This window comes from Macaca thibetana, chromosome 11, assembly GCF_024542745.1.
Source record: "Macaca thibetana thibetana isolate TM-01 chromosome 11, ASM2454274v1, whole genome shotgun sequence".
NCBI lineage: Eukaryota > Metazoa > Chordata > Mammalia > Primates > Cercopithecidae > Macaca > Macaca thibetana.
Window position 1 is genome coordinate 26,368,189 of NC_065588.1, and position 17,525 is coordinate 26,385,713.

A 17,525-nucleotide genomic window follows, 5' to 3' on the forward strand; every position below is an offset into this window, starting at 1 on the left:
AACAAAAATAACCAGTTTAGAGAGAAACATAAATGATCTGATGGAGCTGAAAAACACGGCATGAGAACTTCATGAAGCATACACAAGTATCAACAGCTGAATCCACTAAGGGAAGAAAGGGTATCAGAGTTTGAAGACAACCTTACTGAAATAAGACATGCAGACAAGAATAGAGAATAATGAAAAGGAATGGAGAAAGCCTCCAAGAAATATGGGACTTTATAAAAAGACTGAACTTACGATTAATAGGAGTACCAGAAGGAGATGGGAGGAGTGGAAACAAGATGGAAAACACACTTAAGGATATTACCCAGAAGAACTTCCCCAACCTAGCAAGACAGGCCAAAATGCAAATTCAGGAAATGCAGAGAACACCATTGAGATACTCCACGAGACACATAATCATCAGATTCTCCAAGGTCAAAATGAAGGAAAAACTAAGGGCAGCCAGAAAGAAAGGCCAGGTCACCTATAAAGGGAAGCCCAACAGACTAACTGTGGACTTCTCAGCAGAAACCCTACAGGCCATAAGATATTGGGGGGTCAATATTCAACATTCTTGAAGAAAAGAATTTATAACCCAGAATTTCTTATCCAGCCAAACTAAGCTTCACAAGCAAAGGAGAAATAAAATCCTTTCCAGACAAGCAAATGCCGAGAATTTTGTTACCACCAGGCCTGCCTTGCAAGAGCTCCTGAAAGAAGCACTAAATATGGAAAGGAAAAACTGGTACTAGCCACTGCAAAAACATAAAATATTAAGACCAATGACACTATGAAGAAGCTGCATCAACTAGTGTGCAAAATAACCAGATAATATCATGACGACAGGATCAAATTCACACATAACAATACTAACTTTAAATGTAAATGGGCTAAATGCAAATTGGATTAAAGAGTCAAGACCCATCGGTGTGCTGTATTCAGGAGACCCATCTTACATGCAAAGACTCACACAGGCTCAAAATAAAAGGAGGGAGGAAAATTTAACAAGCATATGGAAAGCAAAAAAAAAAAAAAAAAAAAAGCAGGAGTTGCAATACTAGTCTCTGACAAAACAGACTTTAAACCAACAAAGATCAAAAAAGACAAAGAAGGGCATTACATAGTGGTAAAGGGATCAATGCAACAAGAAGAGCTAACTATTCTGAATACACATGCACCCAATACAGGAACACCCAGATTCACAAAACAGGTTCTTACAGACCAACAAAGAGACAGACTCCCATACAATAATGGTGGGAGACTTTAATACCCCACTGTCAGTATTAGATCAATGAGACAGGAAATTAACAAGGATATTCAGGACTTGAACTCAGCTCTGGATCACGTGGACCTACTAGATGTCTATAGAACTCTCTACCCCACATCAACAGAATATACATTCTTCTCAGTGCCACATGACACTTATTCTAAAATAGACCACATAACTGGAGGTAAAACACTCCTCAGCAAATGCAAAAGAACTGAAATAATAACAAACAGTCTCTCAGACCACAGTGTGATCAAATTAGAATTCAGGATTAAGAAACTCACTCAAACCGCACAATTTCATGGAAATTGAACAACCTGTTCCTGAATGACTCCTGGGTAAGTAATGAAATTAAGGCAGAGATCAAGAAGTTCTTTGAAACCAATGAAAACAAAGAGGCAAGTACCAGAATCTCTGGGACACAGCTAAAGCAGTGTTAGGAGGGAAATTTATAGCACTAAATGCCCACATCAGAAAGCTAGAAAGATCTAAAATTGACACCCTAACATCACTATTAAAAGATCTAGAAAGGCAAGAACAAACTAATCCAAAAGCTAGCAGAAGACAAGAAATAAACTAAGATCAGAGAATAATTGAAGGAGATAGAAACACAAAAACCCTCCCAAAAATCAACGAATCCAGAAGCTGGGTTGTTTGCTTGTTTGAGATGGAGTTTTGCTTGCTCTGTCATCCAGGCTGGAGTATAGTGGCATGATCTTGGCTCACTGCAACCTTTGCCTCCCAGGTTCAAGCGATTCTCCTGCCTCAGCCTCCTGAGTAGCTGGGACTACAGGCGCATGCCACCACGCCCAGCTAATTTTTTATATTTTTAGTAGAGACGGGGTTTCACTGTGTTAGCCAGGATGATCTCAATCTCATTACCTCATGATTGCCCACCTTGGCCTCCCAAAGTGCTGGGATTACAGGTGTGAGCCACTGCCCCTGGCTGTTTTTTTCTTTCTTTTCTTTTCTTTTTTTTAATTAACAAAATAGATAGACTAGCTAGACTAATAAAGAGTAAGAGGGAGAAGAATCAAACAGAAACAATAAAAAATGATAAAGGGGATATCACCACTGACCCCACAGAAGTACAAACTACCATCAGAGAATACTATAAACACCTCTATGCAAATAAACTAGAAGATCTAGGAGAAATGGATAAAATCCTGGATGAATACACCCTAAACCAGGAAGCAGCTGAAACCCTGAATAGAACAATAACAATTTCTGAAATTGAGGCAGTAATTAATAACCTACCAACCAAAGAAAGCCCAGAAACAGACAGATTCACAGCTGAATTCTACCAGAAATACAAAGAGGAGCTGGTACCATTCCTTCTGAAACTATTGCAAACTACTGAAAAGGAGGGACTCCTCCCTAACTCACTTTATGAAGCCAGTGTCATCCTGGTACCAAAATTGGGAAGAGACACAACAAAAAAAGAAAACTTCAGGGCAATATCCCTGATGAACATTGATACAAAAATCCTCAATAAAATACTGGCAAACTGAATCCAGCAGCACGTCAAAAAAACTTATCCACCATGATCAAGTTGGCTTCATCCCTGGGATTCAAGGCTGGTTCAACACATGCACATCAATAAAAGTAATCCATCACATATCTGGAACCAATGACAGAAACCACATGATTATCTCAATAGATGCAGAAAAGGCCTTGATAAACTTCAGCATCCTTTCCTGTTAAAAATTCTCAATAAACTAGGTATTAATGGAACATATCTCAAAATAATAAGAGCTATTGAAGACAAGCCTACAACCAATAGCATATTGAGTGGGCAAAAACTGGGAGCATTCCCTTTGAAAACTGGTACAAGACAAGGATGCCCTCTCTCACCACTTCTGTTCCGCATAGTATTGGAGGTTCTGGCCAGGGTAATCAGGCAAGAGAAAGAAATAAAGTGTATTCAAATAGGAAGAGAGGAATTAAAACTGTCTATTTGCAGACAACATGATCCTATATCTAGAAAACCCCACTGTCTCAGCCCAAAAGCTCCTTAAGCTGAGAAGCAACTTTAGCAAAGTCTCAGGATACAAAATCAATGTGCAAAAATCACAAGCCTTCCTATACACCAACGGAAGCAGAGAGCCAAATCATGAATGAACTCCCATTCACAATTGCTACAAAGAGAATAAAATACCTAGGAATACACCTAACAAGGGATGTGAAGGACCTCTTCAAGGAGAACTACAAACTGCTGCTCAAGAAAATAAGAGAGGACACAAAGAAGTGGAAAAAAATTCCATCTCCACAGATAGGAAAAATCACAATTATGAAAATGGCCATACTGCCCAAAGTAATTTATAGATTCAATGCTATACCCATCAAACTACCATTGACATTCTTCACAGAATTAGAAAAACTACTTTAAGTTTCATATGGAATCGAAGAAGACCCTGTATAGCCAAGACAATTCTAAGCAAAAAGAACAAAGCTGGAGGCATCATGCTACCTGACTTCAAACTATACTACAAGACAACAGTAACCAAAACAGAATGGCACTGGTACCAAAACAGACATATAGACCAATGGAGTAGAATAGAGACCTCAGAAATAACACCACACATCTACAACCATCTAATCTTCAACAAACCTGACAAAAGCAATAGGGAAAGGATCTCCTATTCAGTAAATCGTGCTGGGAAAACTGGCTAGCTATATGCAGAAAATAGAAACTGGACCTCCTCCTTACACCCTACACATTAACTCAAGATGGATTAAAGAGTTATATGTAAAACCTAAAACCATAAAAACCCTAGAAGAAACCCTAGGCAATACCATTCAGGACACAGGCATAGGCAAAGACTTCATGAGAAAAATGTGAAAAGCAATTGCAACAAAAGCCAAAATTGACAAATTGGATCTAATTAAACTAAAACGTTTCTGCACAGCAAAAGAAATTATCATTAGAGTGAACAGGCAACCTACAGAATGGGAGAAAATTTTGGCAATCCACCCATCTGACAAGGGTCTAATATCCAGAATTTACAAGGAACTTAAATATATTTACAAGAAAAAGACAACCCCATCAAAAAGTGGGCAAAAGAGATGAACAGACACTTCTTAAAAGAAGACATTTATGCAGCTAATAAGCACTAAAAAATCTCAACATCACTGATCATCAGAGAAATGTAAATCAAAACCACAATGAAGTACCAAATCACACCAGTCAGAATGATGATTATTAAAACATCAGGAAATAATAGATGTTGGTGAGGCTGTGGAGAAATACGAATGCTTTTACATTGTTGGTGGGAATGTAAATTAGTTCAATCATTGTGAAAGACAGTATGGTGATTCCTTAAGGAGCTAGAACCAGAAATACCATTTGACCCAGCAATCCCATTACTGGGTATATACCCAAAGGAATATAAATCATTCTACTATAAAGACACATGCACACGTATGTTTATTGCAGCACTATTTACAACAGCAAAGACATGGAGCCAACCCAAATGCCCATCAATGATAGACTGGATAAAGAAAATATGGTACATATACACCATGGCATACTACACAGCCATAAAGAGGAATGAGATCATGTCCTTTGCAGGGACATGGATGAAGCTGGAAGCCATCATCCTTAGCAAACTAACACAGGAACAGAAAACCAAACACTGCATGCTCTCACTCATAAGTGGGAGTGGAACATTGAGAACACATGGACACAGAGAGGGGAACAACACACATCAGGGCCTATTGCGGGGTGGGGGGTGGGGGGTGAAGGAAAGGAACTTAGAGGACGGGTCAATAGGTGCAGCAAACCACCATGGCACATGTATACCTATGTAACAAACCTGTACGTTCTGCACATATATCCCTTTTTTTCTTTTTTACAATAAATAAAGAAAAAAATAAAAAAGACACAAATTACCAAAAAAAAAAAAAAAAAAAAACTAAACTAAAAGGATTGTAAGGGATATTATTAATAACTTTATTCCGATAATTTAGGAAACTTACATGAAAAGAACACATTTCCAAAAAGTCACAATTAACACATTTGACCCAGGAAGAACTAGAAAATTTGAGTAGGCATATAATAAATAAATAAAGTAAATTAGTTATTAAGAATCTTCCCACAAAGACAAACCCAGGCTCAGATAGCTTTACTGGTGAATTCTATCTAATATTTAAAGACGTACTGTCAGTCCTTTACAAATTTGTTTAGGAAGTAAAGGAGGGAACACTTCCCAGTTCATTCTATGAAACCAGTATTTCCCCAGTACCAAAGCCAAAAAAAGACCTCACAAGAAAAGGAAACTATAGACAAATAGCCTTCATGAACACAGACATAATAATTACTACCACAATATTATTAAATTAAATCCAGCAACATATAAAATGAATTATACACCAAGACAAAGTATCCCAGAGTTATCAAAGTTTATCCCAGGAAAGTAAAGTTGCTTTCTGATCTGAAAATCAACCTAAAACAGGAAGGACAAATACCACAATGCCTATTTCAATAGATACAGAAAAAGCATTTGACAAAACCTAATGTCCACTTACGATTAAAAACTCTCAACAAATTAAGAATAAACAAGAAAAAAAAACTCCATGAAAAACAAAAACAACCCCATTAAAAATGGGCAAAGGACATGAACAGGCACTTCTCAAAAGAAGACATTCATGCAGCCAATAAACATATGAAAAAAGCTCAATATCACTGAACATTAGAGAAATGCAAATCAAAACCAATGAGATACCATCTCACACCAGTCAGAATGGTGATTATTAAAAAGTCAAGAAACAACAGATGCTGGCAAGGTTGCAGAGAAATAGGAATGCTTTTACACTGTTTGTGGGAATGTAAATTAGTTCAACCATTGTGGAAGATGGCACGTGATTCCTCAAGGATCTAAAACCAGAAATATCATTTGACCTAGCAATCCCTTTACTGGAGACATTCCCAAAGGAATATAAATCATTATATTACAAAGATATATGCATGCATATGTTCATTGCATCACTATTCACCATAGCAAAGACATGGAATCAACCCAGATGCCCATCAATGATAGACTGGATAAAGAAAATGTGGTACATATACACCGTGGCATACTATGAAGCCATAAAAAGGAACGAGATCATGTCCTTTGCAGGGACATGGATGGAGCTGGAAACCATCATCCTCAGCAAACTAACACAGAAACAGAAAATAAGACACCCTATGTTCTCACCTATAAGTGGGAGCTGAACAATGAGAACACATGGGAAGGAGAACAACACACACTGGGTCCTGTTGGCAGGTGGGTTGCAGGGAAGGAGAGCATTAGGAAAAATAGCTAATGCATGCTGGGCTTAATACCAGGGTGATGGGTTGATAGGTACAGCAAATCTCCATGGCACATGTTTAGCAAAGTAACAAACCTGCACATCCCGCACATGTGCCCTGGAACTTAAAATAAAAATTAAAAGAAAAAACAAAAGAGTAGAAGGGAACTTCTTCAACTTGTGGATTTGGTGGCTTTTGTACAATCTCTAAATTTACTACAATAATTTAATTTTAGGTTTACAATGGATACATTTTATTATAGGTAAATTACACATCTGTATAGCTATTCAAAAAATAAAAAATGGCTAAAGTCCCTCATTCTTATCAGTAGAAGCTACTATGAGCAAGAGGTAGATCTTTATTATGTTCTCTTTGGAGCACAGCTCATTAGGATTGCTCAATCATTTTTTTAGTCAATTACTCAATTGAGCTTTAAAAAACTAATCATGTTCCATGGACTATGACATTTAAGTAGCTACATGTCCTTGTCATACTAATTATCTTTTAACTACTCTTTTTTTCCCTAAAAGCAGCTTTTTCCACCTGCTTTTTCATCTCTGTGCCTGTGCATACACTGTACCCTTCAGCCACTATGTGGTGCTTTTGGCCTGTGTAGCCTGGTTGCTGTCCAGAATGACTTCAGGGTAGTTTAAGAGAGGGAGACACAAGATGTGAAGAATGTCAGATGGGTAAGTCAAAAGCTGGCAACGGTCTTTATCAGATACAATTAGACAACTTTAACTCACACTCATAGGATAAATCTTTTTTTTTTAAATCTTTCTCAGCAGAATTTGAGTATGAAGTATCTCATAGCTCAGAATTTTTCTGAAATGTGTGCTCTTGGGCTATGTGCACACAAAAGCCAACCTTATGAGGGAGCAAGTGGGTACGTACACAGGCAATGGGGCTTCATGTATTAATTCTTCAACCAATGTTTATTCAGTGTCTGCTCTCTCCCAAGTGCTGATCTGGGTATTGGAGACACAGCACTGTACAAAACAAAGTCTCTGCCCTCATGGGGCATAGATTGTATTGGGAGAGAAACAAACAATAGACAAAGAGACACTGATACTTAAGCTGTGAGAGTTTTGGAAAACCTTGAAAAGTGAAAAGGAGAATGTGGGAATGTGGAAGTGGCAGTTACAAATGGATAGGAGTGGCCAGCCAAGGCCTTCCTAACAGAATGACATTTGAATGTATCTGAAGGAAACGAGGGAGGGAACTGTGCAGCTAACTTGGAAAAAAGCAACCCAGGCAGAAAGAACAGGAAATACAAAGGATTGTGGGCAGGAGGATTCTCGGCATATTCAAGCAAGAGAAAGGAGGAAAAGCATGTAGCTGTAGCACAGAATATAAGGGGTACATGGTAGAGATAAGTTCAAAGAAGCAGAGGTGATGTGGCTTGTAGAGCATGAAGGACCTTGCAGGGCATTTTAAGGCCTTTGGATTTTAGTCTGAGTGAAGTAGGAGCTATTGAAGGACTGAGCAAAGAAGTGACATAATCTGACTTTTTAAATAAAGGGATTACTCTAGCTACTGTGTTGAGGTTGGCTATAGTAGAGTAGAGGTAGAAGTGGGGAGACCACTCAAGATGCTATTGCAGTAATCCAGGTAAGAGGTGGTTGTGGCTTAGATCAGGGTGTTAGCAGTGAGAAGTGATCATGTTTTGTATATGTTTTTAAGGAAAAGCCAACAAGAGTAACTGATGATTAGATATAGGGTGTGAGAGAGAAAGAGAAGGGTCAAAAATGATTACTTACTTTAACCACTTAACAAAAGTTTATGTAATACTAATTATATGGCAGGCACTGTTCCAGGTTCTTGACAAATATTGACTCAATATTTGCAATAGCCCTGTGCAATAGATACTATTTCTTTATCCTCATTTTCCTGCCTTCAAGGTTTTGGCTCTGAGAAGCTGGGAGGATGGAATTGTCATTTACTTAGAGAAGACAGTATAAAGAAGAGGTTCAAGATGATATGTTAAGGCTGATGTTAATGTTGAGATGGCTGAAACAACTTCATGGAGATGTCAAGTGGGCAGTTGGTTGAAGAAGTCTGGAGTTAAGGAGAATGGTCTTGGCTGGAGAGATACATTCAGTGGTCATCTATGTAAAGATGGCATTTGAAAATGAAACTGATGAGATTTCCAAGGGAGAACAGATGCAGAAGAGGAGAGGACCAATGACCAAGCTTGAGGCCATGCAATATTTAAATATGCAGACAAACTATCAGGAAACGCAGACGAATGGCCAAAGACCTTGACATCCTGAAAGCCAAGTAAAGAAACTGTTTGAAGGAGGAGGAAGTGGGCAACTGTGTTAAATGTCATAATTGGTCATGTAAGAAAGAATTGGGAATTTACATATTGGCTACTTCAAGAAACAGGAGGAGGAGAATAGAAGATGGTGAGTGAAGATAACTCTTTTGAGGCATTTTCTATAAAAAGAAGTAGAGAAATATGGCAGAAGCCAGAGAATAACATAGGAACAGGAGGGTTTTTTTTTTTTTTTTTGGTTTTGGTTTTGGTTTAAGAATGAGTAAAATGGCACATTTGTATGCTGGTGGAAATGGTCCAGTAGAAAGGGAAAAAAAATATTGATACATGAGAGAGGAAATTAAAGGATGTGAATGAAAAATTGAGAGAGGATGATCAAGTAGAGGGCTTAGACTTGGATAGAAGCAGAGACAAGTCATCCTCAGTTCATGGAGAGAAAGCAGGATGTATGGAGACAGATGCCGCTATGGAGGGAGATGTGGCTGACACTGGGACTCCCTCCAGATTGTTTCTGTCTTTCAGTGGACTAGATAAAAGGTTGTAAGTTGGCAGTGAAGATCAGAGGAAGCATTGGAATTTTCAGAAGAGAGAAGGTGTGAAATGAACATCCAGGAAAATGGCGACTCTCAGCTAAAGCATTTGCCCAACTACAGGTCACTTCATCCTTCCAGTCTCAGTACTTGGTCTGGAAAAGTTTGGTTTTCAAGGGGCCCCTATTAGAATGCAAATATTTGGGAACCCAGGTGCTTTTCAGCTGGTTTTCTTGATTAACACATTTGTGTCAGAGGATGTCTGAGCTGTGAGGCAGTGTGAGTCAGATCCTCAGGTCCTGATGCTCTTACTTGATTGTTACTGGGAAATCTAAATTTCACCTTCTCTTATCTGTTTCAGGGAAAGTAATTTATTAAATGTAAAACTGAATGTAATTCACTTGAAAAGCTTTGCAAGATTTAATGTGGTGAAATCCACATATCAGAAAAATAACTTATCAAGCCGTTTGTCCCAATTTTTTTCTTGTAGAAATAAGACGTAAGACCAGGCCTTTGGTGAGCACCAAGTAAGTGGTGGTAGGAGAGACATCTGTTCTTACAAAGGAGGAAAGGGGTCTCCTACTGAAGGAAAGATGTTGTTTCAGACTAATAGTTACTTTATAATTAGGGAGATTTTCTCGGTGTCTGTCAAACCTAAGCATCATTGAACTAATACTCCATCCCAAATACATCCAGTATTAACAAATACTGAGCAGGAACATACTAACTTGTCCTGTCTTCTACTATTAGGGTCAAAGAATTTCTACAGAATTTTCTTTTTTTAAATTGAATTACATTTATTTATTTATTTATTTATTTATTTATTTATTTATTGAGACGGAGTCTTGCTCTATCTCCTAGGCTGGAGTGCGGTGGCACTGCTTCGGCTCACGGCACCCTCTGCCTCCTCGATTCAAGCAATTCTCCTGCCTCAGCCTCCCGAATAGCTGGGATTACAGGCCTGCACCACCACGCCTGGCTAATTTTTGTATTTGCAGTACAGACAGGGTTTCACCATGTTGACCAGGCTGGTCTCGAACTTCTGACCTCAAAGTGATCCACCCGCCTTGGCCTCCCAAAGTGCTGGGATTACAGGCATGAAACACCGTGCCCAGCCCAGAATTTTCTTTTTTAAAAAATATGTTCTCTTACCTCAAGGATGGCAAAAGAATGCTTGACATAAGGCACATGGGCTCTGGCATATCGCTGAAGCTTGCTTTAGAATCCAAGTTCTTTTGCATTCTAACTTTGTGATACTGGGAAAATGTCCTAATCTCACTGAGACACTTTCCTCTTCTCTAAATCACGGCTACTGATGAAGGTTGTTATGAAATTAAGTGAAACAACATGTCATAGTAAGTGCGCAGGCCTGTGTCTGGCATATTGAAAGGGCTATCATTATGAATTGTATATTGCTAGACACTTAGGTGTTATCTTCCCTTATACCTGGAGAAGCATCTAAAGCTCTCTCTAAAGATTTCTGCTTAAACTTGTATTGGGAAATCCAGCTTTACACACACACACACACATGCATTACATATATATATATATATAGTTTTTCACTATACTGTCACTCAAAACACTCAGTACTTCATTTCTGGCCATTAAAATGTATGGGCTTTTTTACCCACACCAAGCAATTCTCTAATTCTCTGCAGATACCAACTGGGTGTCCTATAGTTCAATACAATCCTGATACCGGTCCAAGTTAGCACAGGCATCACAGGTTAAGGGTTCAATCCCACGATTGACCCCGACTTCAGATGCCAATCATAAGCAGTAGGTCCCCATGTTAACCACAACTTCTGTCCCACTTGGCTGCAAATCAGAAGTTCTCATGATCCTCCTCTTGGGTTCAGTAATTTGCTAGAGCTGCTCACAGACCCAAGAAAACAGTTTACTTACTAGATTACTGGTTGATTACAAAGGCTACGTTAAAGGATACAACTGAACAGCCAGATACATAGAGCAAGGTATGGGAGATGTGGCATGGAGCTACATGCCCTCGCTGGGTGGACAGCCCTCCCAGCACCTCCCAGTGTTCAGCAACCAGGAAGCTCTGTGAACCCCAACTCTTTGAGTTTTTCTAGAGGCCTAATTACATAAGCATGATTGATTAAATCATTGATCATTCATGATTAACTCAATCTCCCACCCCTTTTCCCTCCCCAGAGGTTGAGGGGTGAGGCTGAAGGTTGCAATCCTCTAATCCCAGGGTTGGTTTCCCCGGCAACCAGCCTCCCATCCTTTGGGGCTTTCCAAAAGTCATCTCATTATTAAACTCAGGTGTGTTTGAAAGGAGCTTGTTATGAATAACAAAAGACCTTTATTGCTCTTATCACATAGAAAATTCCAAGGGTTTCAAGATTCCTGGCCAGAAACCAGATACGAAGATCAAAATATATATTTCCTATTACATCATAATGTTACAATACACAACCTAAAGACCCACATACCACTAGAACAGGGAAATAAAAGAGTTGGAAAGTGGGGAATGTACAGGCTATGTTTTTAATTATCTCCTTGGTAATATAAACACACCAGGGACTGCTGTATATTTTGCTCGTCTCTCGCTGGCCTAAGACTCTGGGAATCCTTAGCCAGTAGATGAGGAGGACATCTTTGTTTTACCACAATATTGTAAAAGTTCCAGAAGGGTAGGGACCATGTGTCTAACTGAACTCAGTAAAGCTGCTTAATCACTCATTGAATGAAAGGATAATAATAATAAAGAAATGTGTGCCTGTCCTCAGCAGTTGGGTTTCAAAGGACTGCAGCCACAAAGTCCATCTCACATGGCTTGGCCCCGGGAAGTGAGTGGGTGTGCTGGCGGCTGCACTTGAAGCTGGCTTTAATGATACCCTCCAACAACTGCATCCTTTGCTGATACAGCTGTTTAAATCTTGCAGCTGTTGTGCTCTTGCTTATATGTCACTGTTTAAAATGAGGAGAGCAGGAAAAACTCTTGGGGCCACATATAGAACCCCCATGGGCAGAGTCCTCAAGCTGGGACATTCTGGGAGTAAGAGAGCCAAGGCTCTGTGTTCTGCAGAAAGCCTGGGCTTCTGTGACCTCTGTGTATCAATCAGCCCAGATTCTAGACACTCTATCCTGGATAGGGCCCCAGGACAGGTCCACTGGGCAAAGCCCAGACCGATAACTCAAACTGTTATCCATGAACCTGACCAGGCGGGAGGGAGTCGGTGTGTGTAGTTGATAGGCCACAGCCATGAGGCCATATGTCTTTTACGGCCAGCTGGAGTGTGGGGCTGATCCCCTGCTTGTCACCTGGCCCTTTTCTGCCCTGGCAAGTGACTGTCGATTCCTCTTGCAGGCTCTCCAGAATCTGGGACTGTCAGTGCAGGTCACAGGTTATGCTGTGCAAGGGTTTTTAGTTTCTTTATTTAGCCATGGAACCTCATCTCCCAACAAACTCTCAGGCCAAAGCCCGATATATAAAAACAGTTAGTTCTGGAAGTATTTGGCATGAAATGGTAGTAGATGAACCAAAGCTGGCTTTCTCGACCACACCAAAATTCACCCCCCCACACACACACAGGCACACACACACTCACAGACACTCATTGAGGTACCTCTATAGAATTCTTAGGACTCTAAGCAGAGACAGTTAGAAAAGACCTGATAGTGTCATTTTTTTCATTTTTATAGATGAGAAAGCCACTCTAGGTCTTTCCTGTCTAATGTAGAAGCCACTAGTCCCAGGTGGCCACTGAGCATTTGAATGGCTAGTCTGAACCGGGGTGTGCTGCGTTTGTAAAACACATGCAGGAATAATAATAGTTTGGATAGATCAGGTCCAATAAAAAATATTATTAAAAGTAATCTCATTTGTTTCGTTTTACTTTTTAAAATGTGACTATAAGAAAATTCAAAATTACACAGTGGCATACGTTCATGGCTTGCTAAATTATAATTGTATTGAACAGCAGTGGTTTCCATCGTTTTGCTAAATGCCTTCTCAAGGCTATCTGGATCATTGGAGACAGGGCAGGACTCCTAACTAAGTGCTCTCTCCTTTCCACCATCCCCACGTGAGATTCATTTACATGGAGACGTAATTGACAGATAACAGCTTACAGTAACATCCTTGGGGAGTTTCCTTTAATATAATGGGATAAGAGGAAAGAACTTGCAAATGAAGGTGAAGGTGGGGTAGGATTAGGCCCGTGGATGATCTTCCTAATGACAGACTTTTGTTAACTAGTGCATTGACTTAGAAGCACCAACTTAGAAACAAGAAGGGCTGAGTCTAGAGCCTTTGACGATTACTCTGTCTCCTTGTGTAAGTCACCAAACTTCCTGGGTCTCATTTTTCTTATCTGTAAAGTGAGGAGATAAGTTCACGGCACCCAAAGTCGTCGTTAGCTCTGGAATTCCATGACTGACCATTTTTGTCTTCACCCATATTCTTCAGTGCTAGCAAATACTCTTTGATGTGGTGTTCCTGCATTTATTTCTTTTACCTTCTTGATCAACCTCTTCTCCTAAAACCCAACTTCAGCTAAGATAAGTAGGGTTGGGAAGGGAAGATTACTTCAAAGACAACTGCAAGTCACTCCTCTTTACTCTTGACCCCCACAGCAGTGAAAGATGAGCTGTGCGCTCTTACCTCTAGCTCAGTAGAGGAGGACCAGGAGGAGGAAGACAGCAAGGAGGGAATGAAGCGGGAGGAAGCAGAGAGATGGGGAAAGATGAGGAAAAAGATGAAGAAATAAGAAGAAAATGGATTTTAGCAATGCATACCTGAAGGGATGATGAGCCTGGACTCTCTGGACTCCTAGCTTATGAACTCCTGCAGTGGACCATGTCCTATTTTTTTGGAGGCGGTGGGGGGGGAATTGTCTTACGCAGCACCCAAGCACACTGCTATGCAATGGACCACAGATAGGAAGCAAGCACGGCATTTGGCTCACTGTGTTTGTAGCCCCTGCCTTTTATAGCCGGCAACTTGATAATAATTGTGAGATAGTGAAGGCAGATGAAACACACAGTACTCAGAGTGAGACGTCAAACAACAAATTTACTGAGCTTTTTACCTTCCTTCTGAGCCCCTGTGAAGCAGAAAACACCAACACATTGTTTTAAGTTAGGGAGTTTCCAGCTTTGCAACTGAACTCCCTGGCGGAGGGCCAGGCCTGCCATCAGCGCGTGGGAGCGAGCCGCATTCTCGGGGCTGTGTTGGAAGTTCCAAGCATATGAGGCATTTATGGCAGGATGGAGCTGGTACCTATAGGTTTAGGGTTTAATTTGTGTTCTAGAACGTACTTCCTCTCTGAATTGCCGCATGTGCTGAGACGCTGGTTGCTGTTTCCTTCTGAAGGCCTCTCTGTTTTAAGTGTTGTCTCCAAAGGAATAATGAGGTGAGAAGCTTTTCTCAGGCCCCACCCACACCTAGCAGCCCTGAGGGGAGAGCAGTGTGAGGGGACATGGCTCTGTGGCCCTCAGTAACCCATTGTCTTCCCTTCACGTGGGCTTCACAGAGGGCAGAAGGGACTGGCACTGCTTTGAAAGGCAGTATGAACTCAACCTCTCCCGCCCACACCAGGGACACCAACCTTTGGGGTTAGCTTAGCCAGGAACCAAAGAACATTTAATTAAAACATACTTTTTAGAAAGGAAGAAAGGAGGCCAACACAAAATAGCTAGTTAAAATGCCAGATTTCTGGAAAGTCAGAAGAGAGTAAAGCTGGAACAAATTCTCTGGTGGTAGTGGTCAGGGGGCAGCAGTCAGGACTCCTTCAGGGTCATTATCCTACTGCTTCTGGTGTCCAGTACCTGCCTCTCAGAAGACAGAACGCAAAACCAAGCTCTACCGAAGCCAATAACCAAGTATCGAATACTGTGAATCAGGGTTCCTTTTGGAAATGTCCACTGAGGCCCTCTCCGCCAGAACACAAGATTCATTTCCCTTAATATCCTCCAGGCATACGGATAAACTGCTCCTTTGGCAGTTTCTTAACTGAATGGGGGCTGATGGAGCCCAGCCAGGCTCCAGGTAAACGAGGCTGTAAAGTGGGGCTCAAAGAAAATGTCCTCTGGGTTGTGCATGCTCTGTTGACACAGGGCTGGTTAAAATGTCCTGGAGTGGAAGGTCCAGGTCCAGGTCACTTCCTTACTAGTGCCTCGGGGAGACTCTCCCTTCTGGGAGAGAGATGGGAACTGAGGATCCCAGCCCTCCCATCTCCATCCATGCTCAGGAATTGCAGTGGGGGAAGAAGGACCTCCCTTTCTGCGTGTCCCCTCACTTGTCTTCCGAGAGCTACCTGTAAAATATACAGGCATTGAGCTACAAAAGCCAAGCACTCCAAATCTAGGGAATAGCAGGGTCACCTTGTACGTTACTCGGCTTGGACTGCCGTAACAAAGTATTAATACTATAGACTGGGTGGCTTAAACAACATACATTTATTTTCTCATGGTTCTAGATGCTAGAAGTCCAAGATCAAGGTGTTGGTAGAGCTGGTTTCTTTGAAGTCTCTTTCCTCGGCTTGCAGGTGGTTGTCTCTTCCCTTTATCTTTGCAGGGTCTTCCTTCTGTGGTGTCCTCTCTGTTTATAAGGACACCAATCACCTTGGATTAGGGACCGCCTTACGACCTCATTTTAACTCAATTACCCTTTCAAAGGCTCTGTCTTCAAATACATTTTGTAGTACTGTAACTCAAATGTGTAATACTGTAACTCGAATGTCTTCAAATACATTTCGTAGTACTGTACTCAACATGTGAGTTTTGGGGAGACACAATTCAGCCCATACACCATGTCTGTGACTTTCAGGAAGACTGAGAACCATAGCGACACACCACATTTGAATCATCCGATAATGCCGTTCCATCTCCTCTTCTTACCCAAATGCCCCAGTTTTACTGGCCTTTCTGAGCTCCTTAGGCCAGTTTTCTCCAGGACCTCAGTTCTCTGTGGTGCTGAGGACATTTCCTGGAACATTTCCCTTGGGGACAGTAGCATTGCCAAGGTGGTGGCCAGTGTGCTCCCTCACCCGCGACTCTTCCCTTGCTGGCCGTTCCCAGCTCAGCCAAAGCAGAGAGCGAGGCCCAGTTACAGGGCTGTGGTCTTCCCCGAGGAGCCAGGGCTAGCAGACCTCCCAGTCCCCCAGGAGCAGCGTTCAAAAAGATAGCCTTCTCTTCATCCGCTTGTACTTCCTGTTGTGTTTACAAGCAGGCCTTCTCTGCATGAAACAGGTTCCAGATAAGGATGTTCAGAATTTGTTTGGCACTCCTGAAAAGTAATTGCAGTAGTGCAGGCTGGAAAAGAAGACAGGATTACTGAGCCCAGAGATGATCTCTTTTAACCCCTCTGGTTTTTGGGTTTTTTTTTTTCAGATCAATTTAAAGTTACTTTTCCTATCCCTGAACCAGATCAACAACTGTCCCCTTTACTCTGAGCTTTGCAGTTCAACTCTATTTTCTATGATCGCAGTGCTGAGCTTATTAAACAAACACAGCTCTTGTGAATCCTCTCCCTAAGATGATCGTTCCTGGGTGGTCCTTCTTGGGTGGGTCCCTGGGCACAGAAACCCCAGGCCATGTTTCCTCCTCTGCTCAGCAAGCTGGGCAGATTCTGCCTCCCGCAGCTCAGCTTTGGCTCATCGAGAGATAAGATCAGAGACACTACAGAAGGGCCAGGTTTTAACAAGGCAGAAAATACAAGCTATTCCAAACATCAGGCCTACTGTGCAAAAAACAAACCCCCTGGCTTTGGGGGCCCTCTCCTGGAGAGGGTTTCTCTGCTCATAAAGATTGGTATCAAGGGGTGAGGAGAGAGAGTCATGCCATCCCAGCAGGGCTTCCAGTCGAGGGCTTCACTTTCAATTACCCAAGAGCAGCTGTAGACTGCCACTTATGTAATGGGCTCTGTGCCTCCTTCTCAGGAGGAGGATGTGGAACCGTTTGGTGTTTGCTGAATAATGAGTCATGGTCAGAGTTAGGGAGCAGAAATAGTGACTCTCTCCCCTGCATTGCTTCATCCGGAACTTCTAGTAAAGAATAAGCCCTGAGTCAGTGCCCAGTGGGGCCTGCCCTGGAAGGGGAAGCACCACAGGAGGCTGTGAAATGCAGGCCCCACAGAGCCCACGCACCAGGCTGAAGGAGACTCTGGGGGCATTTGAAGCCCAGCTGGGCTGCTTGCAAGAAGAG

General features: G+C 41.5%; 2 protein-coding genes across 12 annotated transcripts in view; one reads left to right on the forward strand and one right to left on the reverse strand.

Annotated features, from left to right (window-relative positions):
- MED21 (mediator complex subunit 21) overlaps nucleotides 1-17,525 on the forward strand; it is a 1,150,573-nt gene that overhangs the window by 357,222 nt on the left and 775,826 nt on the right. The window contains exon 1 of one of the 11 annotated variants that reach the window (XM_050746782.1): nucleotides 15,583-15,586. The exons of the other annotated variants lie outside the window; for them this stretch is intronic. The gene's annotated coding sequence lies outside the window, so the exon portion shown is untranslated. Of the gene's footprint in view, nucleotides 1-15,582; nucleotides 15,587-17,525 lie in introns of those variants that run through there. 11 annotated transcript variants of the gene reach the window in all.
- BHLHE41 (basic helix-loop-helix family member e41) overlaps nucleotides 1-17,525 on the reverse strand; it is a 348,201-nt gene that overhangs the window by 137,114 nt on the left and 193,562 nt on the right. The window lies entirely within an intron of this gene.